General features: G+C 44.7%; 1 long non-coding RNA gene across 1 annotated transcript; it reads left to right on the top strand.

The window, feature by feature from the left end:
* Positions 1-14,852, top strand: LOC147725506 (uncharacterized). The gene is made up of 2 exons (XR_015309783.1): positions 1-136; positions 6,956-14,852. It is a non-coding gene; the product is annotated as an uncharacterized LOC147725506 (long non-coding RNA).
* Positions 14,853-22,966: the final 8,114 nt, after the last annotated feature.

Here is a 22,966-nt window from a genome sequence, read left to right as displayed (position 1 = left end):
GGACGTGACGTCATTGTTCTGCGGCAAGAACGAAGACTGCCGTGAGTGCAATGGCCATTAAAGGGACAGATGGATTGGCATTGGTCTCTTTATTTTTCCAACTCCACTTCCTTCATCGATTCCAGCGTATACTCAGGTAAGTGCTGCAGCTGTTGAAAAAGAGCAGCATCGATGCTCCGCTCTCGGTCCCAGCTGCTCAATTTCCGTACAAGACGAGCTTCCTCATTTTTCGGAAAGCACGAGTTTTCATTAAGGGGGCAATTTCAGACACAGCTCCCTGCATGTGTGTGCTTCGTACGTGTTAAAATGAATGCCTGCGTTGCAATGTGTGTGTATTATCATAGCTGCCAAGGTTTTAGATTGCCATTTGTGACATTTTCATAGTTTCATTGTAATTATGAGTGACATTACAACGACTATGAGTGACACTTTATCGCTAGAAAAAATAAGCAATGAAACATATAGAGAAACATATAAAATATCAGAATTTACACCCATTTGAGTAATACGAAACTCTAAGAAGTAATTAAAATAAAGTGCGCTAACAGGGGCCTGTCTGCGAAGAGCGCCAGCGAGCTGCTCTGGCAAACCATGCAAACCTAAGCAAATGCTCACGGTATGTGTAGAGAAGGTCCAGAGTGGAAACCAGCATATTCTAAGCATGGTCCAATGTTGGCAGCTTAGCCCCCATTACACCATCCCTAAAACAAATAAGTTATCCTCCAAGCAAACTCGTCATAAACAATACAGGTGGAAACAATCCTTTTAAACATGCGGCAGAGTTAATTCACAAACATGTGTCAAAAAATAAAAGAAATACGTGACCCTTTGCAGTGAATCATACTGTGGCTACTCACCATTCTTACGACGTGAAAATATAACCAATTAATAGACTCCTCAGTCAATGCACATGAATAGTGATAATCACAATTGTAGCAAAAAATGTAGTGATAGCTGCCTAGATTAACAGAATATTAATTATGTCCTTAAACCCGATGATACAGTTCAGACACAAAAGTTTAACATGCACCCCGGCTGTCATTGAAAACAAAAATAAAAATAAATCAATGCTCCATGAATAATTATTCGCCATTTGCTGTTGTATAAAGATGGGCAACAGCATTTCACTGCGTGCGTGTGACACTAATGTCCTCTTATTGGAAAATGCACCACATTCCTGTTACATTATGACTTGCGTATTTCGTCTCTCCTTCAGAACCCCGAAACACAACTCCTGGAAGCCCGCCATAATCCACTGTGTGTGTTCTGTTCTTCTTCTGCAGCCCCCAGGCTGAGGCACCGTGACTCTCCCTCAGTGACGACTGGCCCTCTCACAGCTGTTGCATAATCATGCAGCACTCTTGTCTCCCTCACCATGTGGCCTAGAGTCCGCCGGTCTGGGCTGCTCTGTAATTCACCTGCGGGCGGCGTGGCCAATAATTCAACTCCTGGACCTGCCGTGCTCCAGCGCGTGCAGCTCTGCAGGGCAGGACAGGGTCTGAGGTGCGAGCAGCAGAGTGGTGTGAGCCAGCGGCCGAGCACCGTGATGCCCGGGACCCTGGCCAGGCCCGCAAACCAGTGAGGCTGAGCAAGCAGTCGAGCCACTCCATAGCAGAGTCTTTACTAAATGTATAACTTCCTGCGCCCTTTGGTAGCAGCACGTCACGTCACGTGCTCCTACGACGCTATGGCAAGTCTCCTGTCCCTCAGCCCCCTGGCACCACGGAAATCAAAAAGGTTGATACATTGTAGCAGCACTGGCTCAGGCTGAGCCTGCTCAGCTGCTGGGAGCCCCACAGCCTGTGGGAGCAGCCAGCGCAGGCACTCGAGCGCACTGCCAGCTTCCACACACAGTTGTTTGCAGGGCACTTTTTGTGACAGCAGAAACTACTGCATTATGCGTGACAATGCATTTCAGTGCGGTGAAGCGGACCACCACACTGAAATGCGTTAGTGTCACGTATGATGCGTGATACTTGGCAGGACTGTATTATGTGTGTTTGATGTTTGTCTGTATCAGCCTGCCTGCTTGTTTAATATGCACCTTTTGTGTTTGAGCATTTGTATTTTTGTGTATGTGTGACGTAGTGCGTGCCTGTGTAAGTTGTGGAAAATTGCAAAAAGCCTAAAAAATGTGTTTTACAGCAAGTTCTTTGCCGTAAGGAAAAATAAATTACTGCCCGTATATTGTAGGTCCCATGTTGGTTCCAAGTGCACCTCCGTGTATTCAAGATTCTCGACCAAATGGAACAGTTTTCGATCTACTGAAAAGTTGTCAATCAAAGAAGGCTAAACACATTTATTTATGTGAATATTGTATATTGTTGAGCATTACTTGTGTCCTTTCAACTTGTCATTACTAAAACACTGGCAGTTTTCATGGATGCGTTTCAAAGCATAAGCATAAATGCTTCAAATAACTTGGCCGTTGTAATGCTGGTTCCTTATTTTGTTTGCTATTTGTGTAATTGAGAGGCCTGGTTGCCTGTGGCGATTGAGGTTTACGCCCTATATAGGAAACGTAGTCCGACGCATTTCAACATCTTGCAATATCTTCTTTCGCAAAACATGCTATCATTCTGGTTTCGTTCCATGTGCATGCAATGTTTTTAACTCGTTTGTATATATTATTGAGACAGGGCCAATTACGTATTCCCTGTTTGCGCTAATTTACCTTGACCGCTAAGATCTCTGTGAAAATGAAGTAGGTCTTGTTACATCTGCCACTAAAGATCCCAGCCATATATTATCCAGTTACAACCTGACCTACTGCTAAAGTACTGGGGCAGAGGGATCGAGCCCTGAGATAAATCACATTAATCAATCTCTCTCTCTCTCTCGCTTCTCGCTTCTAGCATTCAACTGCCTCGGATCATGTGTTAAATATTTATAAGGTGAAAGCACGCACAAGTTGCAGTAACGCGTGCTTTCCCCATTGATTGAGATCTTATAAGAGGTTTCCCCATGCCCTCTTCTCGTTTGAACTGCGGGTACTGCATGTGTCAACGAGGTATGAGATCCCTTTATGTTAAATTGCCAATTTGTCAATTCAAAAGTGCTTTATTCGAGTGTTTACTCATAAAAGCAGACAAACAAACACATAATAAAATACAATTAAATTACTAAGTCAGCATGACTTTAAGCACAATACACATTAAAAAAGAAGTTTTAAAACACATTTCATCAAGTTATATACCATCGAGGTGCAAAGTTCATATTATAAAGTCATATTAAAAGAACAATCCAATTACATAGTTAAAAATTAGTTTAAAAATGTTTTCGTCAGATAGACACCTGGCATGGGAACAGAGAATAGATGAACTAGCAGTCTCTGATCATCTAGGCAGAGAGTAGTCACCCTACTAGCAATCTCTGCCTAATTACCCATGCCCACCCCAAGTACTTTGCGGTCGCTATGATAATCCAGTTTAAGGAGGTAGTTTTAACAATGCGTAGAGCTACCGTGGAGCTTTTAGTACCCAAATTTCTGCACATGGGGGCCAACCACACACGTCTAGGAACAGAATATGCATGACAGACAAACAAGAAGTGTCCCAGAGTCTCATTGCCTTCCCCACAAACTAAGCAAGTTGCTAGACCTCTATTTCTCCATTTAGATGTTAAATTACCAAGAGGTAGAGAGCCAGCCCTCATTTGGAAAAACAGTTTCCTGTCCAAGGGTTTAGTTATAATATCCCAGTACATTTCAAACATTGGAAACAGTTTAGCTTCAAGGAAGGCAGTCGTCATAGACCCATTATTGTTGTTAAGGAGACTCTTATTTTCAACCTGTTCCCAATAAAGGTTTTTTATAAACAACTTTGATGGAAAGGATGACCCGGTTGGATCCGACCACAATTCACTTAACCCTAGTTCACTTAGTGCAGTTCTCAAAGATCTAAACCATTTAATTTCATGAAATTGATCTGCTTTGATCACATCAGCAAATCCTTCTGCATATTGTGACAACTCGGGGGTGGTCCAGATTCTACGCCAATATAATATCGGTCGAAGTTTACACATAGCCGAAATTTCCTTCCTACCAAGATCATATCTGAGTGGCAAGAGGGGACTGCTCTGTGGGGTGCCAGTTAGTTTTCGGAGGAAGCTATTCTCTGACCTCTGTAGCTCCTGGAGGTTTTCTTGCCCCCACAGCTCTGCCCCATATAGTGCAGACCCTATTGCTTTAGCCTCGTATATGATTAGTGGCGGTTTGATTGGCTTAGTTAAAGATTTCGTGTACTCCTTAATGATGGTACCAGCCAGTTGTTTGTGTCTTAATATTGCCAGATTCAAGTGGTGGTTCCATCTGTTGTCATTTGAGATATGTATCCCCAGATAAGTAAAGGAATTCACAACTTCAAGGCAGCGCCCACTCATGGTAATTTTGGATTTATAATTCCTACAAGGATTAAAAACCATGAGTTTTGTTTTAGCTGCATTTACCTCCAACCCATGATCACAACAAAATTTGTCAAAAATTGCCAATGCCTTTTGCAGACCACTTGGGGATTTTGATAAAATTAAGGTGTCGTCTGCGAACATTAAAATTGGAACTTTTGCACCAGCGAGAGAGGGAGCATCTACGGGCTCAGCTTGCATAAGGGGAACAATTCCGTTTATAAAAAGAGTAAACAGTGTTGGTGCCATTGAACAACCCTGCCGGGAAGTCAATAGTATTGTTACCGTAGCCACCCCATTGGATCTTAGCATAAGTGCCCTCGTGAAGTCTCATGATCAAGGTTAAAATAATCATCGGGACCCCCAGGGCTGCCAACACCTCCCACAATTTTGCCCTCGGCACCAGGTCGAATGCAGCCCGTAAGTCAACAAAAGCTGCGTAGAGACTGCATCCGCCCAGGACCACTGTCCGCCATTGTATTAGTTGGAAGCGAAAGACCTGGTCTACAGTGCTAGTTGCTCTGCAAAAACCCGCCTGAAAAGGGGATAGGACGTTCTGCTCCTCAGCCCAATCAAGCAGATTATTAATAATTACACGTCCTACCACTTTTTGGACCGTGTCTATTAGGCTGATTGGGCGATAATTACAGGGTTGGGCACGATCCCCCTTTTTGTATACTGGTATAATGACAGCACCCCGCCAGGATACCGGGATTTCAGCCCCCCTGGCTATGTGGTTTAATAAAAGGCAGATGTACTTACTCCACCTGACGGTGTCATCTAAGAAGACATCCGCCGGAACGCCGTCATTACCCGGGGCTCTGCCCCTATGAACTGATTTCAGGGCAGTCAGGATTTCGCTTAGCATAAAAATATCTTCATCTGCGAACAGATATGTAAGGTTAGAATTGCTAGCAGGCTGATCCCTGGAAGAGTACTGCTCGCTGAAAAACTTAACCCAGGCGTCATGGGGGACATTATTGTTGGGAGGCTCTGAAGATCTATCATGGCCCCATTTGACAATATGCCAGAATTGTCTAGAATTTTTACTTTCACTAGCACATCTCAGTTTCTGCCAATGGTCTTCGTCCCAGTCTCTTTTTGCCCTGGCGATACAGTTTTTATAGTGCTTCCTAGCAGACCGAGTCTCACTCCGATTATTATTTTTGATTGCAGCTCCTAGTTTAGATCTTGCTGTCCTGTTAAATTGCATCTCTTACCAAACTTCCAAACACCTCAGGCAAAACACTTATAAGGTCCCAGAAGGGAGACCTATTGGCTATGCCAATGCTTTTGCTTTATGTATTTGCCATTGTAATGCCTTTTGTTTAATTTATAAAGCCATTACATATTGCACAATTAACGTACAATACTACTAGCAAGCAAAGCTAATATCTTTAGCTTAATAAAAGGTGAAACCTATTGCATTTTTAACGCTTGCCCTTTCATATTGGGGGTGCCGGTGGGCAGATGGTAGCAGGCATCTGACTCTCTATGCATCTGTGGGGATAGGTAACTTGATTTCCCGTCGCAAACCCCAGTGTGAAAGTTCACTTATTGATAGTTCTTCTATTTCTCTCATAATGCCTCTACTTTGCTATTACTATTTGTCCTGAGCAGCAAGACCTAAGCATACACTCTGGCTCTCCAAAAATAAAGTTGATTATTAGGTAATTTCCTCAATGGTCTTCAGTGCATGCCCAAACACTTCTTTGTAGTCCAAAATCTAGGCATATTAGATGGAAATTGCACCAGGTCAGTGTACTTTTTGGGGTGCTTTTCTCCAATTAAATCTGTTATTCAGTTTGATATGCTTTGTATTTTACCTCTGAAACTTAAACCACACACAAACTAATTCCTGATTTTTATATCTAGCAGGACATAATCATGGCTTAATTCAACGTCCTGTTTTTCACTTGCGATCATTCTGTGTGTGTTCGAAAAGTTTGTGACTTCCTGCTTTTGGACAATCCCGGGGAAGTTCTTTGTAAATGGCTGGTCGAAAATATAGATGAAGCTGGTCGGCCAATCACCGAAGAGAGAGATTTTAAAGCTGTGCTTCTGTTCCAATCATCTGATAAGCACAATAAGTAAACCTTTATAATAAGTTTGAAACTGCAGGATAACGGTGCAAATTACCAACCTGTTTCAGTAAAAACCTACATTTGTGATTAATTAATCCAATAATGGACAGTAAAAATGAACATGCATGTCCCCACATATGCCTTGGATTGCTCTCCAGAGACAAATGTAACACTTATGAAAAGGACTGAAACGTTTAGCTTGTGGCACTACTATAAGGCAGCCATTTTTGGATAAACTATTTTATTTAGGCAACTTTTTTCAGGAGGTTTAAGTTCAGGCTTACAATGTGTACTGTCTATTAAGGAAAACTTACTTACTTGGTTATGGATAGATTGTACATATGTCCTTTATTATCAATACCTCTTTATTTATATATTATGGCTAGAGCGTGAAGATATATTGCAAGTGTACAATGTGTTCTTTTCTGTTTGGAAGTTTATATATTTTTTTTCTCTTGCTTTTTTTTTAGTGAAGAAACAGTGTCTTAATGATTCAGGATATTTATCAAGAGATAATTGCAAGCTATTCTGGCACAACAGAGGGTCTAAAACAGGTGTTACTTCAAAGGGCACTGGAGAAAAAGCCGATTTTAATGGACTGTGGCAATCGGGGAAGCGCTGGTAGACTTAAGAGGGTGTTACGCGAACTACAAGAGGAAGAAATTGCAGAGAAAAGATGCAAGGACAAAAAAGCAAAGCCAAGCAGAGTGGACTGGATTATATAAGAGTTGGTAACAAAACTCATGCTGAAATCACAACTTCTCAGCCTGGTGATGCAAGTTCGCGGATGAATTTGCAGAAACTTGAAAACCTGGCCCTTTTAGCAGGGATGGCTAGTGTCCTTCATAAAAAAATCCACAACTAAAAATGACGCATCAGACCGTGAAAATGAACTTGTCTTGGAGTCCCTGCTTAAATCCAAATATCAAGGACAAAAACATGCCTCCCTTTCACCACATCATCCTAGAGTAATCAACACTCATTCTGAAAATATAATGGGGCCAGTCTGATGTAATCAATAGCCATCCTGAAGCTGTCATAGGATCATCCAGGAATAATCCACACTCATCCAGAAATTGTCATGGGATCATTCCAGAGTAATCCACTCCATCCTGGAGCGGTTATAGGATCATCCTGGAATAATTGACAGTCATCCTTAAATTAGCTAGAACCCATCCTGGAGTAATTCTCCCTCATCCTGAAGTTGTCATTTAGTATTCGTGGAGTTGTAAAAGGTAATCACTCCCTGCCAGTAGAAGTCATCAGAACACCATCCTACTGTAGTTTTTGTGATGAGTCCAGGTTCGTCATCACATTTACATTTTTTGTCCTACAGGCATACTTCAGGATGACTTGGGATGACTTCCCCAGATAATTGCAGGAATTGTGGAAAAAGGGTAGGGCTATGACCTTTTTCAAGATTTGCCCGGCGCTAACCGCCCTTGTACCATTCAAATTACCAAGCAATGAGGCAGGCGCCGGAGACCAGAAGGCAGGAAACAGAAGTTTTATTCCGACGGAGCAGAACACATCAGATCAGACAACAAGGTATCGTCTCGAGGTGCTCTAACAGCCTCTCGGAGGCCTGGCCTCTTATACACTGGTTTATGGCATGTGACCTTTCTTTATTACGATCAGAACATTGTGAAGTAAGGAAAAAGACATCCCCATAATCCTTGTGTCAATCCCACCCCCATATACCTTCACAATAGAGGTCCTCAACCTGCTGATAAGAGGAGGGGGTCATCACGCAGCTGAGTGTTTCGCCAAGTCTTAGGATGTGTGCGCCTGATCATATCCCAGGGGGTGGGGAGGCCCTGATCAATAGTGTGTCCTTTGAAGAGGGGCGATTGCATACAATGAGGGGCAGTAAATGGTATCTCCCGGCTTAAGCAATGGCCTCGGACCTGTGTGGACAGTCGGACACGGGGTAAGAGGTCATCAAAGGAGTGGTATTCATGCCGCGTGGACAATCCAGCCCGGAGGGAAGGTTCATGGGAGGAGAGGAGGTGCTGGTCAGGCGCTAGCGTGACTCCCAAGGACAGGGTCATGCAGAAGGGTTATGCTCATGAGGGGGAGGGAGGGGGAGCCAGGGTGCGCGGAGGATGCTTGCTGGGTCAGAGGGGCGCGCTGGCGATCGGTCGTGGACAGGGAGACCATGATACCTAAAATGGCTGCCGTGCACGTCGTACGTGGGTGACAAGCTGGCGCAGATGATGTTTAGATCGCAAACTAAAATTCCTCTAATAGCCTGACTGTAATCATCAGATGAGTCCAGAATGACTCCAGGATGATCTTCCTTTTTGACATGGGTAAGTAGCTCTTATTATAGAAAAGGTTGGAGGGCCCTGCTTAAACTTTTGGTGTCAGAGCAGCGGAAGATCTGCATTACAAAAGAAAGCCCAGTCAGTCACAGGATGGACTTAACATGGAATCAGAACCTCCTCCTCTGGTCTTTGTTATAAATGCTGTTGTGTTCTTAAGTTTTTACCCCCGTCTATCTCTGCTTCCGGAGTTATATCTTAACAAATGCCCATAGTCCAATTCTAAACAGAAGCTGCCTAGTCAGACCCAGACTGTGCTCTGGTGTGAAGTCACCCTACGAGAGGACCCCCCTTTTAAAGCTACTGCATGATGGAAACGGTTAAACGACGTCCACAATTGCCTTTGCCTGAATTTTTGAACATTGCCTTGTTTAGGAACATTAGGTGGCGTCATACCAAGAACGAAAAGGAAAAAATGCGTGAGGATCTAGTCTGCTTTAAAAAAAATAAAACTTAAAATCATCCAGAAATGAAATCAATTTCAAGCTTTGGTTATTGCTATTTCCTCAACCTGCGTTAAAACGAAAAAGTTATAAGCATTTCTTACATGAGTACTCGATTCTCATGTCAAAATGTCTTTGCATTCTACATGCGCTACTAGCAAGCTTAGTGGCAACGTGTAGGTCAAAATGAATATCTACAACATTTAAAAATGTCTCCATTGGTGCAACCACAACAGACCGGCTTCTGTAAAGTGTTCCCCAAGTTACAACCAAAATTACTGGTCTGTGCACAAAGTGTGAAATCCATGGAATGTCTTGGCAGTTTACACTAAATTAAACAAGAGAAAAAACCCACCTCGCCTGTCAAGTTCCCAAAATCCAGCTGGTGACAGCGCGAAGTATCATCTGTATGTTACTCTTCAAAGCAATTTCCCGCGCATCGGTAAAATAAACGGACTTCTTTAACGACAGCCCCAGCCTATCCGCTGCGTCACGAGCGCTCTATATTATGTTTGGTTCCCACAGGGCGCACGCGCCTCTCTCTATGCTCCGCATTGCTAGAGTGTACACTTCCGCCAAGGAAAGCCACACGGCTTAACGTCTCACGTTTCAGTCGTTTCGTGTGCAGCCTCCTCCCTTGTTTCCTGTTTCCTTTTTGCGAGTCTTGTCTCATCCACATATTTACTCCATGAACCTATGATTTGGGAGTTAACGTTTGGCGGAGAAAATGGGGTGAAGTCACGAAAAGCAGGGCAAACCTGTCAAATTACATATTTATGTTTTTTTTAACACCTTGAATGCTAAGGCAATTCCCGCTGTGTGCTGAGAAATGCAGGATCCCATTATTCATGACGAGCTCACCTTGTCATGAGCACAGCTCCAGTGTGCCTCATGACGAGCTCAGCTCGTCATGAGCATGGAAGGGGTTAAAGAAATTGGTAACATGAACAAAGCTGACAGTAAATGAGTGCTAACTTAATTCTCTGTCAGTCCACGGAGGCTCAGGTTATGCTTCTCTTAACTTTACTGACATACACAGCAGCCAATAAAACTTTAAACTGGCATGACCCCGGAAGGACAACCTCCTCCAACAGTCTGCACCAATCACTGCCAAGTCCAACATATAATTGTCCATGTTAACCATACGACCGTCTCTTTCTTTGCTGCTGCAGCAGCGAGTTAAGTGCCATTTTCTTCGTTACTAATTGCTGGTTAATGTTGACAGTGGCGTATTATTCATGGTAGTGGCGCTCTAGCGCTTCCGTTGTATTGCCCGATTGTGCTTACTTGTGGTTTTATGGCCAATTAGCGCTTGTGGATTCTTTATGTTGGTGACGCTATCGCGCTTTATTATATTGCCCGATTGTGTTGCGGTAGGTTTTTCTGGCCGTTTCTTGCACTCGCGTGTGTAGCGCGACTCAGGGGAGCGCGGTCTATGCGCTAAGGGGCGCTGGAGCAGGAGGAGGCAGACGCGAGTCTCTCGCGCACAGGGAGCAGGCGAGTCGGGCCCCATACGCTGCACGCATGCTTTCATTTTCAATCACCGGCTGCATTGCGTGTCAGCCTGCATAAATCCTGGGCCTCATAGAACGCTTACCGGAGCGTGGCCGGATTAGAGCAAGGCTCGAGGGGCGCTTTTGTGTGCTTTTGATAGGGGTCTACTTCCACCTTCAAACTTGCCTCACAGTGTGGATATATTTGGACTTTGAGTGTGTGTTTGAGGCACCCCTGGGCTGCTCCCCCCCTGAGAACTTCCTCCATACCTCCCAGCTTTAGAGCCATGGCGTACTACGCAGAGGAGGATAACCAATGGATTGATTATAATGAGTATGAAGTGTTTGAGCCACAGGAAGAACAGTTGGAGGAGAATTTGGTTGAGGCCCTTGATACTCCTGTTCAAGGGTCAGTTAATAAAGCCCTGATCAAGGCTCTCAAGCCTTTTACTAAACCTCTGGAGAGATATGGCAAGAGAAAGTTTAAATCGGCCTGTAAGGGTGATACCTCTACTCCCTCGGCCCAGGTATTGGCACAGATGGCCAGGAATGTCATCAGGGATCATGGCTCAATGGCTAATGAGACTTCGGGGGAGTCTTCCCCGTCCCCGCCTGTTACCTCGGATTCGGAGGTTGAATCGGTGGCTTCCAGGAAGAAAACTAAGAAGGCGAAGCACACTGCATATAAGGAGGATGATGGTCATGCTCCTAAGACTCTGTTGTTCGACCCCAATAGTATTGTACACCCCAGATCTACGGAATGGGTACCTTGCCCTGAGGTGGCGCATTATGTGGGCAATAATTAGCGTCAGGGCTTCGAGAGTGGAGTTAGAGCCACTTTAAGATCGGAATGCCCCAGGCCCTCCTTGACAGGGAAGGTAGCTGATACGCCGGACCTGGATCCCAATATGGCGGCGTTTATGAGAAAGTTTGCAAAGGACCCCAAAAAGGGATTGGACAGGGCGTGGCGAGGGTGTCAAGACAAGATGTTGGACGTGTCGGGGCCCCTCACGAAAGTTCTAGATGCCGCCGTTAAGGCGAAGGAGCAAAATGTGCCACTGGATGTTTCGGATGTCCTGGAATGGGCGTAACGCGCCCTGTGTTTCTTAGGGAACACTAATGTAGCCCTTTCTACGGAGCGGAGACGCTCTTTTCTGATGAGGGTTGACTCACAGTTGGCGGAGATGGCCCCGACTGAACCAGGTTCCCTGGCTAATGGTTTGCTGTTTGGGGATACATTTGTAAAGGAGATGGGATACATTTGTAAAGGAGATGGGCAAGTACGTTGCCACCTTCTCCGCTTTGGACAAAACGCAGGCAAATATCAAGAGGGTGTTCCACACCGGTGTTTTTGACAGGGCCGGACGTCGGAGAGGTCGAGGGTCCGGCCGAGGTTATAATCGGACCTCGCGTGGAGCAGCGAGGCAGAGGTAATCAGCGGTCCCAATTATACCCCTTCCGTAATAGAGGAGGTCGTGGCAGAGGACAGAGAGGAAACTATTGAGGACAGCAGAATAATTCAGGAGACAACTCCTATTCAGGTACGGGTTCTATGTGCTACAGACCACATGGTGGGGGGCAGGCTTGCTCACTTTCTTCACAGGTGGCGAGATCTCACGACCGATCCCTGGGTACTGCAAACAGTAGAGGGTTAGCACATAGAATTTTATGCCTCCCCCGCGCAGGTGAAATTGGCAACTAGGAGAAGCGTGGCTGTAGATCTGTTATGCTTAAATGGTTGCAAAGTCTATATTTTAAGATATTTGATTGTGTTAAGGCATCTGCTGGAAAGGTGCCCAGTTAATCTCAGGTTATAGTAATAATGGTGAGAACTGGAGTTTAAGGCATTTGTTAGAGAGATCTGTGTTTTGAGAAATACCAGATTGGAATCCAAGTAGTGTACGGTTAATGTGTCTCCTGCAAAGCACATCACATAACATGCAGATGACAGATTTTTATTTTATGTAGATAGTAACGGGGGTAACTGCTTTTAACACAGAGACCTTTTTTGTTACCTATAGTTCATAAATTGTAATCCTTGTAATGTAGCACAGTGAGCTATGAAGGCCCTGTGACTCCTACACCTTGTAACCTTGTCTCATGTAACTCATCTTGTACATTCATTTACACATGTACCTGATTTATTGTCAATGTATAATGCATCTATTACCTAAAGCACTTTGACACCCTGCATTGGGTTGTGTAGCGCTATGAAAGAAATAAAATAATGTTATTGAAATTGTTATTTGTGTAAATACTGAGACAGGCCAATGCATCAGACATTCTTAAAGTGCATCTATCTCTTATATACAAGGACTGAACAAAGGCAAACGCATGTCTGTGAAGAGATAACAAGCTGTGAGTGTGTGTTCCCCCTCCTTGGCATTTACTTTTAGGTGTGAGGTTCCAGGCCGCCTGCAGTCAGGATATTCAAACCAAACAAAGGGAGGCATGATGGCTCCTTAACTTCGGCCCAGCTAGAAGTGAATCAAAAAGCTCTCTCGCTGCCTGCACATTGCTGCTGGGAATGGAAAGCAGACAACATATAGGCACTGCTGAACGTGTCCCAGTCTCTGAAAATTACACCAGGACAAGTTCAACATATTTCTTTGGGGCCCAAAATCTTGGCAGGGAGGACGGCGTCCACCCAGTGAAAATAGTGGATGGACGCCGTGTACCTGCGTGTACCCCCGACTTGTGCCCAGATTTTATGTAGATAAATAAGCTAGTTACTGCTTTTAACACAGAGATCCTTTTGTTACTTCCAGTTCCTAAGTTGTAATCTTAATGCCTTGAGATATGAACTGGCATAAAGGAGCTGCATGCAAACTGCACGTTGTGGGTTTAGAGCCTTATTGTTTTTTTTCTCAATCAATTGTTATTCCTTGTTCACAAAAAAGAGTTTCTTTGGGTAGGTATAACGGCTTGTTAGTACTGACAAATCTGATCACTGGATTCTGTTTCAAATCATGACTTTGTGTTTCTCCCGACCATGCCCTCTTAACATATAGTGCCTAAAAGTATGGACAACATGTGAGTCCTACACCATATAACCCTTATTGTCTTTTGTAACCTTTCTTGTGCATTAAACACTTGTATGTTTTTTGTAATCCCTTTGTGTCTGATGTAAAGCGCTCTAACACCTCACACTGGGATGAGTAGTCCTAGAAACAAAAATACATTAGTAAGTGCTATTAAATTCTTTATTTGTGTAATTACTAATAAACACAGCGACAACTGGCATTCTTACAGTGCATGCACATCTCTTACATGGGACCGGGCTGAACATAGTCAAAACACTGCCTCCATATCATAGTTTCTCTAAAGACCGTGTGAAGTGATAAAATGTGTACCTTTGTTTCCTTTAATTGCATTGGCATCTAGGTATTAAGCTACAGATGGTTCCAAGACTGGATGGTACTTGAGCCAAAAAATGGCTGATGGCCCTTTAAATCAGGCTTTTGTTTTTTGTTCCTTTTGATTAATTTCCCTAGGCGGTGAAACGCGCCACAGTCACCCCTCACGAGAATCCAATCAGGATCTCTGAGATATTGGCTAGTCAGCCATATACTCATGGGAGTCTAATCATTGACTCCAGTTATCACAGAGGAAGAATCACAGGGAACACTTGATTTATGTTATCAAAGTATATGGACCATCCCTCCCAGTAAGACTTTTGATGACAGATCTTTAATATCAGAGGAGTCCGACTATTTTGGAGGCTCCCTCACTACAGGCTGTGGTATTTGACTCCCAAGTCCTGAAGAAGACCCGTTTATGATGTTTTGTACTAACACCTAACCTCCTTGGGTCAAAACGTAGACGACAAATAGAGGTGCTCCTTACCTATGTCGAGTAGACTATCCAAGCAAAATAGGACATCTGCTCCAACATATACACGGTTCTTTTGGACACCATATTGATGAATTTATGTATTGCATATTTGTAACTGTCTATTGTTCCTTATGTACCACTGTCCTGATATATTTATTTCAAGTTTGCTTGTTTTTGTATATTTTATACAGGAGTTGTTTATGTGCCTTTGATATGCCATTATCTGATGTGTTTCACGATATATGAGGAATAATATACTGTGTCCTAAAATCATATCTGGTTGGTGTCTTGGTTTATTAATATGTAACAATTATTAAATACCTGTTAGATTGATATTTTTATCCCTATTGATTCAGGGCATTAAGTAATTCATAAAAGAAGAAATAGAACACTCCCTACAGAACCAATTGTTGTTACGTACCATTTGTTTTGAACCCAACTGGAAGTTAAAATAAGAAAGACTCCTTTCCCGTGCATGTCGCTGCACCTAACAGAAATCAGACAATGTGCAGGCGCTGCTGAATTGTGTCGCGATGTCAGAAAATTACACCAGAAGAAATTCTGAATATTCCACTAAGTCAGCTGGAGCCACCTTAGAAATAGTTGCCAGAACTGGGATCTTGCAGGATCTCCTTAATTTCCTGCACTGGTGTCACCACTTAAATGTTCACTTGTGTACTTCAAAACACCATGATAATTGTACACCATTTGAAAGATCAACTTTCATTGTTCCCTGGTTCGCTTCCTTCAAAACAGATATTTAGGAAGAGCTCAAAAACACAAAGCATTTTACTTGAGCAGATAACATGGTTTTTGGTATAATTTGTGAGAGAACGAAGCTCCTGCTTTTCGAACAAGTGTACATGATTATTCTATTTTTCACAGCTGCCAAATCTTACGCAGCGGAAAATTGACTTTTGTTTAACGTAATTAGCACATTCTTTAGTTCTGTGAGTGTCTTGAAAACACACAATGACTGAAACGGACATCTTGCCATGGTCCAAGCCAGGTAGTGCACAAAAAGCTAACGGCTGTTATAGAGGCTTTACTATATTTATCTTCCAAGTAGGCTGTCCTCTAGTCTCCACATTGCTCGGGAAACAGTGTTTAAAACGCTGTCATTACATCGCAGTACTATTACAACGCAGTCGTTACAACAACCTTGTTGTTAGTACGTGATGCATTTACATCACAAGTCATTACAACAACTTGCTGTAGGGGGTGCTGAGGTATTGGAAATGTATTCCAACACCTTCCCTACTGTTGCGCAAACTGGAGTAGGAATAGTAAATAATACTATTCGTAAGTCCATCGCGCCCCCTAATTTAAGTCATTGTAATGACTTGCGATATAAATGCATCGCATACTAACAGCACGGTCGTTGAAACAACCGCGTTGGAAAAGCATGCAATGTAATACATCGCGTAGTAATGTGCTATATTCCATTGCTCTGATACTGTTTTCCAGCTGTTGGCACCAAGGCACAGAATGCTGAAAGAAACCAGTTATCACCACTTACAAGATTGAGGGTGAAGGGGGACAGATCAGAAAATGCTGTCCCTACACAGTTGCTGGCTGCCTTACAAAGCAGAACTCACGGTCATTGTCAATAAAATGGTGATTTAGTTGGTTAAAAAAACAGTGTTCATTCAGAACTTAATTGACCCATTAAAAACTAGCTTTATCTTACATGGAAGGCAACCTGCCACACCACCATTCCAAAGAACAGCTTTACACCAATATAATCTCCTGCACATAATTTACATGTGTACAACAATTCATTCACCCTATGTGGCATACAGTGCCTCAACCAGTTTCAATCTTCCTCTGTCAGTCTGTGATGTTTCATGCTCCACTATGTGATAAGTCAGTATTTGTGCTCTCCTCCCTACTGTATAGCCTATGATGGACTCAGCCCAGGTACAGCTGCATGTCCTTGTTAGCAGCAAACACTCATGGAACTTTGGATGCCTGGCATCTATAGAAGTGATTTTTGGAGAAACACATATATATTTAAATCAGACTTTGTGTGCAATTGTGTATACATCTGAATATAGATAAACGCAGGTATATACGAAGTCAGATTTAAACATTTTAAGCAAATGTGGGCTCATGTATTGCCTTACATTGTCAAATCACTGTATAGCAGTGAAAGGAACTTGGACAAAAATGTGTGTGGTAAGGAAATGTCTCTTTTTTTCTGTCTTCTGCCTTTCATTGTTCCCTGGTTCGCTTCCTTCAAAACAGATATTTAGGAAGAGCTCAAAAACACAAAGCATTTTACTTGAGCAGATAACATGTTTTTTTGTATAATTTGTGAGGGAACGAAGCTCCTGCTTTTCGAACAAGTGTACATGATTATTCTATTTCTCACAGCTACTCAATCTTACGCAGCGGAAAATTGACTTTTGTTTAACGTAATTAGCACATTCTTTAGTTCTGTGAGTGTCTTGAAAACACAATGACTGAAACAGACATCTTGCCATGGTCCAAGCCAGGTAGTGCACAAAAAGCTAACAGCCGTAATAGAGGCTTTACTATATTTATCTTCCAGGTAGGCTGTCCTCTAGTCTCCACATTGCTCGGGAAACAGTGTTTAAAACGCTGTCATTACATCGCAGTACTATTACAACGCAGTCGTTACAACAACCTTGTTAGCTGTGGTGGTCGGTCATGGGGTTAGAGGGTGCAAGAAAAATGGATCTTCGTCTAGAGACAACACTACCAAACAGACTAGTGCGAGAGAGGAGGCAGTCAGGCAAGCACTACTTCCAATTAGGGACAGGATTGTGGAATTCCTTTCACTTGATACCCAGGACATCTTGTTTTGGGTCAAGGACAAAAAGGTTTTAGTTTTATTTTGTCCACTAGACAATTAGACTCAATTCCCTGTTTTACAAACCCTTTGGCTCTCAGTTTATCACAGTATGGATCTGTGAAAGAGAATTGTACCCACATGTACAATTGTTCAAACTTGGCTTGTATATATTATTAATGAACGAAAAGCCTTTACTATTAGGATGAGTGCTATAAGAAAATGCTAAGGGCCCCATTCCGATGCAGTTAGGAATGGTTCTGACTGTTGGTTGTAGCCGTTCTGACAGCATCAGAATTGCCCGTTCGGATTCCTTTCCAACGGAGCCATTTCAATTGGCTCGGTCTGAAGAGAATCTGAATTGGATTACCGAATGGCATCCAGCGGGTTTGGAGAGCCCGTCCACTATTCGGGAATCCTTCAGTAATCCCTCGGCCGGCTTTTTCCGGCCAGGGGATTACGATGGCAGTTTCCCACTGCCTTTCTGTTCCAGGCTTTCCGACACAGAAAGGCATTGGGAAACTGTCTTTGGGAGCCCCCATGGGTACAAGGGGGCACTTATGGTGCCCCCCTGTTGATCCCTGCACCCCATGGCAGGCACCTTGAGGCCTGCCAAAGGGTGCAGGGATGAACTGCACCTCTGCTCCTTGCTATGAGAGCATGTACTCCATTCGGAATGTATGCGATTGTATGAGATTGCAACCAAATAGGTTTCAGTCGCATCCTTTTTGCTGGCTGGAACCGACGACAGGAGGTTGTTCGGTTCAATTTCCAGAACGATGTTGGGTGCACTCCGGTCTGTCCGACATTGCAATCGGGCCCTAAGAATTTAAGTTGCAATACTGATAGTGGTTCCAGTATACAAATATGTATACATTTGTACAAATTAACAATTTGAGGACGTTTATGATGCTCTAAGAATGCTACTGGATTTTGTACAAATTAATACTTGAGCATGAAACCTTGATTAGTAATTACTTGAAGAGAAATTGTGCACCAATCAAAATTGTAACTTGAAAAAAACATCTTCCTAAATTATTGTGCAACTTAAAAAAAAGATATATATTTTTATTAACATAGCTCATAAGACCATTCAAAGACAGATAGTATCCAGAAGGCATGACAAGAGTGCTGTACATTTAACCAATAAATGCACAGGAGTACACATGTGGGATACATCATTAATGTAGTCAAACTCCTAACACCACCCCTCCCTCCGATCCTTTGTATTTCGATCAGGGCCCCCACACTTTCCTCCATTTCTTAATGCAGCCCCTACTTTTATATATAGTCTGTTCGGCCCGTCGGCACCAATCAAGGTCTCCCCTCCATTGTTCCCATTGCGGAGGTGTCTGTGACCCCGAACCCCTGGCAATGTTTCTTTTTGCTACCCCCGCCCCCAAAGCTAGCCAAAGCTCTACATATCTGGACCAGCCAGTATCCCCTTTGATCATGAGCAACAGCCCCTTTGTCTCCATCGGGACCGTGTCGCCCATCACCACAGACATAGTGTCTGTGACCTTAGTTCAGAAGGGAACTATCTCGGGGCATTCCCACAGTATGTGATAAAAGGAGCCCTCCCCTTGGCAACCCCTAAGGTAGAGGGCCGACTGACTTCTACCCCATACATAGAGGTGTGTGCGAGGATAGTAAATGCATTCTAGTATCTTCAGCTGCACTAAGCGGAACCTGGAATTTCACGCGGACTCTGTATGGCATCTTGCCAACCATCGTCATCTATGGTGCCGATGTCCCGGGCCCAAGTTGCTCGAAGCGCCTACAGGGGGTCCAGCATGTTGTTGATAAGCTTGCGATAGATGGTGGATGTGGGCTTTTCTAGAATGGGGTCTAGTAACAGTTTGTCTTCCATGGGGAATATTCTGGTAGTGAAGCGTCGTTGCTTATCTGTGAACGTGCTGGGAGTCGTGGAGGTCGTATTCCTTCTTGATGTATGCGAAGCATCGAGGGGCCGTCCCTTTCCAAACATCACCTAAGTATTCAATACCTATTAGCTTCCACCCCTTGAAGCCTGTCAACTGTGTCACTTCTCTCAGTTGATCTCTGAGCCAGAGAGGGGTCCTACCAGTTAGCTTGTCTGTCCATCCCAGGCATCTGTTTGCCGCCCTTCAGCGTTGGACCACCACCCTTGTGTGTACAGGCCACTCCTTCTGCACTTTCCTGGTATAGAGAAGGGGCTCGCAATTTCCCCGAGGCATGCTCAATCTATCGACCCTGTAGGCTGGTTCAGAACCGACCGTGTATACCCAGTCGTTGACAACTTCGAGCTGAGAGGCCCAGTAATACAGTTTGACGACTGGAAGCACCAGTCCACCATCATATACCCCTCTAGTGAGCTTGGACAGCGATATTCTCGGGTAGCCCCCGTCCCACTGCAGCGTCCGCACCGCCTGCGATATTCATGTGAATACACCCGAAGGGATAGGGTATGGAGTATTCTGTGGGATGTATAAGAGCCGCGGCAGCGCGAGCATTTAGAATAATGCCGCTCGGCCCATGAGGGAAACAGCCAGAGATCTCCAGTGACTCACGTCGGTCCTGAGGTGAGCCATTTGGGGATCTAGATTTCTGGCCAAGAATTCATCCTTGTCTCTCGTGACCTAGATCCCCAAATATTTGAAACCGTCAGTCACCACCGACGCGGGACACCTAATGGGGATTCGAGGGGGAGGCTCGACAATGGGAAGATTACGGATTTCGCTCAATTGATGGTGTAGCGAGAAGAGCTGCTGAATAGCTCGAAGAGATGTAGCGCCTGCGCTATCAAGTTGTATGGTATAAACAAATGCGCTCCTACCACTCTTCAGTGAACGCCAAGCCCCAGAACGATCTGTCCCTCCTGATCCAGTGAGCCAATGGCGCCAGGGCGAAAAGGAGGGGGGACAGAGGGCAACCCTGTCTGGTGCCCCTCCTGAGAGAGAAGGCTCTGTACACCGCTCTATTGACTCTCACCCGGGCCATAGGGTGCTATTAGAGCAGATGCACCCAGCTACAGAATGTCTGGCCAAAGCCTAGTATCTGGAGCACCAGAAACAGATAGCGCGATTCAATGCTATGGAACGCCATAAAGGCGTCCAATGCCATCAATGCAGTCTACGTGCACCCCGCGTCTTTGGTCATGTATTGTACCCCAAACAGACATCTCAAGTTGTGGCAAGTGCTCCTAAACAATGGATTTAGGCCCAGATCGCTGTACTGCGGTGAATGTATGACATTGTTCTGCATTCTGTCCATCAACTGTTGTTTAGGTCGAGCTGACCTGCATTCAGTGCGAAAGCATTGATTGCTGTCAGCTAGACAACTATTGTTATCCGTATTTGGGAATGTGGACACGACTCAGACGCGCGCTTTTGCAGTCTCAGTTTTGACCACGGGAGCGCGCGTCTGAGCTGCCCGCGCTTGCGCAGACGAACACCCAGCCCCTGCTTTCGCTTCGCTCGCATGCATTAACGGCGCACACACACACACACACACAGACACAGCCAGCCCCCCCCTCTGCATGCACGCACACACACACAGGCGCGCGCATGCACACGCAGGCACACACATACAGGCACACCGCCCCCCCCCCCCCTTTTACCTACCGGAGTCGGACTCGGGCTGGCACCATCTGCCAAGGGAGCCCCGCAGAGCACTCGAGCTCCTCTGCCACTCTACCAAGAAGCGGAGCTCTCCCCATAGGCATGGGGGCCCGCAGTCTCCATGCTGGTCTTCACCCGGGCCCCCTCCTGGGACCCGGGACTTCATGCGGCACTTCTCTTCTCCGGGCTCGCGCTCGTCAAAACGAAACTGAAGAGTGGCGCGCATGCGCAGGCAGCCCCCGCCCTCCCACTCCTCACAGGCCGGTGTACTATCAATAGACCCACCCCATCTGTCTTTACACCCCCGCGTTTCCACGCATGCGCAAATTTATGCGCATGCGTGGAAACCCCATGTCTTGGCTGCGTGTATTTTTAAGCTCCCCACTCTCCTGCCCGTTTAGTGCGCATGCGTGTGGTTGCACGCATTCGCTTTCAAGATCCAGCGGCGAACACTACTCCTGCTTGAGCAGCGTAACCACAGCTGCCAGGGTTTCAAGTTGCTGTGCGTGACATTTTTATAATTTAAGTGTCATTATGAGAGCAAAGTCACGTAATGAAGGCAAGGGAAACATAAGATTACATCCATTTGAGCAACTAGAAACTGTACAAAGTCACTGAACTAAAGTACATTAATGGCATGCAACTGAAAACGGATCCAGACAGCGGCCGCACAGCTCAGCGACAAAGGAAACTAAAGGCAGAGGGCACTGGCAGCTCAGAACGATGGAAGCATTGATTGTATTTATTAATAGCAGCCACAGCAAGTCAGCTGCACTACTATATACCGGCGCCGCGGGTTCAGGGAGGTACACTTGGTAGGGAGAGCTATATCAATATAATACTATACTGCTGACTTTCAAAGGGGCTGCTTCCATTAGGACCTGAGTATTACGGGTTCAACTGGTGGCAATGGAATATTTATATAGCTGCCACAGAGCACTCCCCTCCGAACTACAACTTACTACAGAGAGTGAGTTAACTGGCTCTGGCTGGAGATTCCGTTTACGGAGGCCGCCGTGAGAGACACAGCAGAGCAATCACAGGGCTCTCTGTCGTCCTCCTGCAATGCAGTCATTGCTGTGGTGAAAAGGACAAGCTCAGTGTGAACTAGTCCCGATCGTCTATGCAAACTACATGCGGTAAACAGCATGTACCCGGCACTGAAGGTGGGCAAGACAGCTTGACAGGCAGATGTGGTACACACTTGGAAGTCACAGCTGCCCGCTAACACTAGCATCAGTGACAAGGTCAAAACTAGAAACGATGAGTCTGGCACTGTCTGTGAAACTTACAAACTTGCGCCAGCCGCCCGGCCATCAAACCGGAACATTCCTTGTATGGTCAGTTGATCCTCCGACCAGCTGGGAAGTGTCTGTTTTGCATGCTTCTCCGTCACATAAAGAAAGTGTTCCTTGCCTGCTCGGCATGGTCTTCATCCTTCTTTACCACAAATGCATTTATATAGAAGTTTTAACCTGTAAATGAAATATCCATTCAACCATTTCTAATGAGAAATCAGGAGTCTAAAGACCTAGAATGCCAAGCAAGAAACGTCAACTAAATTCTGGTGTTGATGGGTCTCAGTAAGGAGGTTAGGGTGACCAACTGGCATGGGTGCAAATTCAGGACAGTGAGAGTAAAAATTCAGGACAAAGGGTCAAAATTCAGGACAAAAATTCAGGACAGGAGGTCAATATTCAGGACAAAACTTCAGTACAAAAGGTATGTTTCACAGACACAAGGAGGTTGCGTAATAGTATATAAGTAATCCCATCTACATCCAAACATATTCATCCATTTGCAAACCTATCCATCATGTATCCTTCCGTCCATCATTTCACTCATCCATCCACCCTTTCACCCTATACATCCATGTAATCATCTCATCCATCCAGCCACTTATCCACTCATCCATCCAGCCATTTACCCTTACACCCATCCTTTCACTTACTCATCCACCCACCCAGTCATTC

The sequence above is a fragment of the Lissotriton vulgaris genome, chromosome 3_2 (genome assembly GCF_964263255.1).
Source record: "Lissotriton vulgaris chromosome 3_2, aLisVul1.2, whole genome shotgun sequence".
Lineage (NCBI taxonomy): Eukaryota > Metazoa > Chordata > Amphibia > Caudata > Salamandridae > Lissotriton > Lissotriton vulgaris.
The sequence above is the reverse complement of the archived record's forward strand: the minus strand, read 5'-3'. Positions and strand labels throughout refer to the sequence as shown.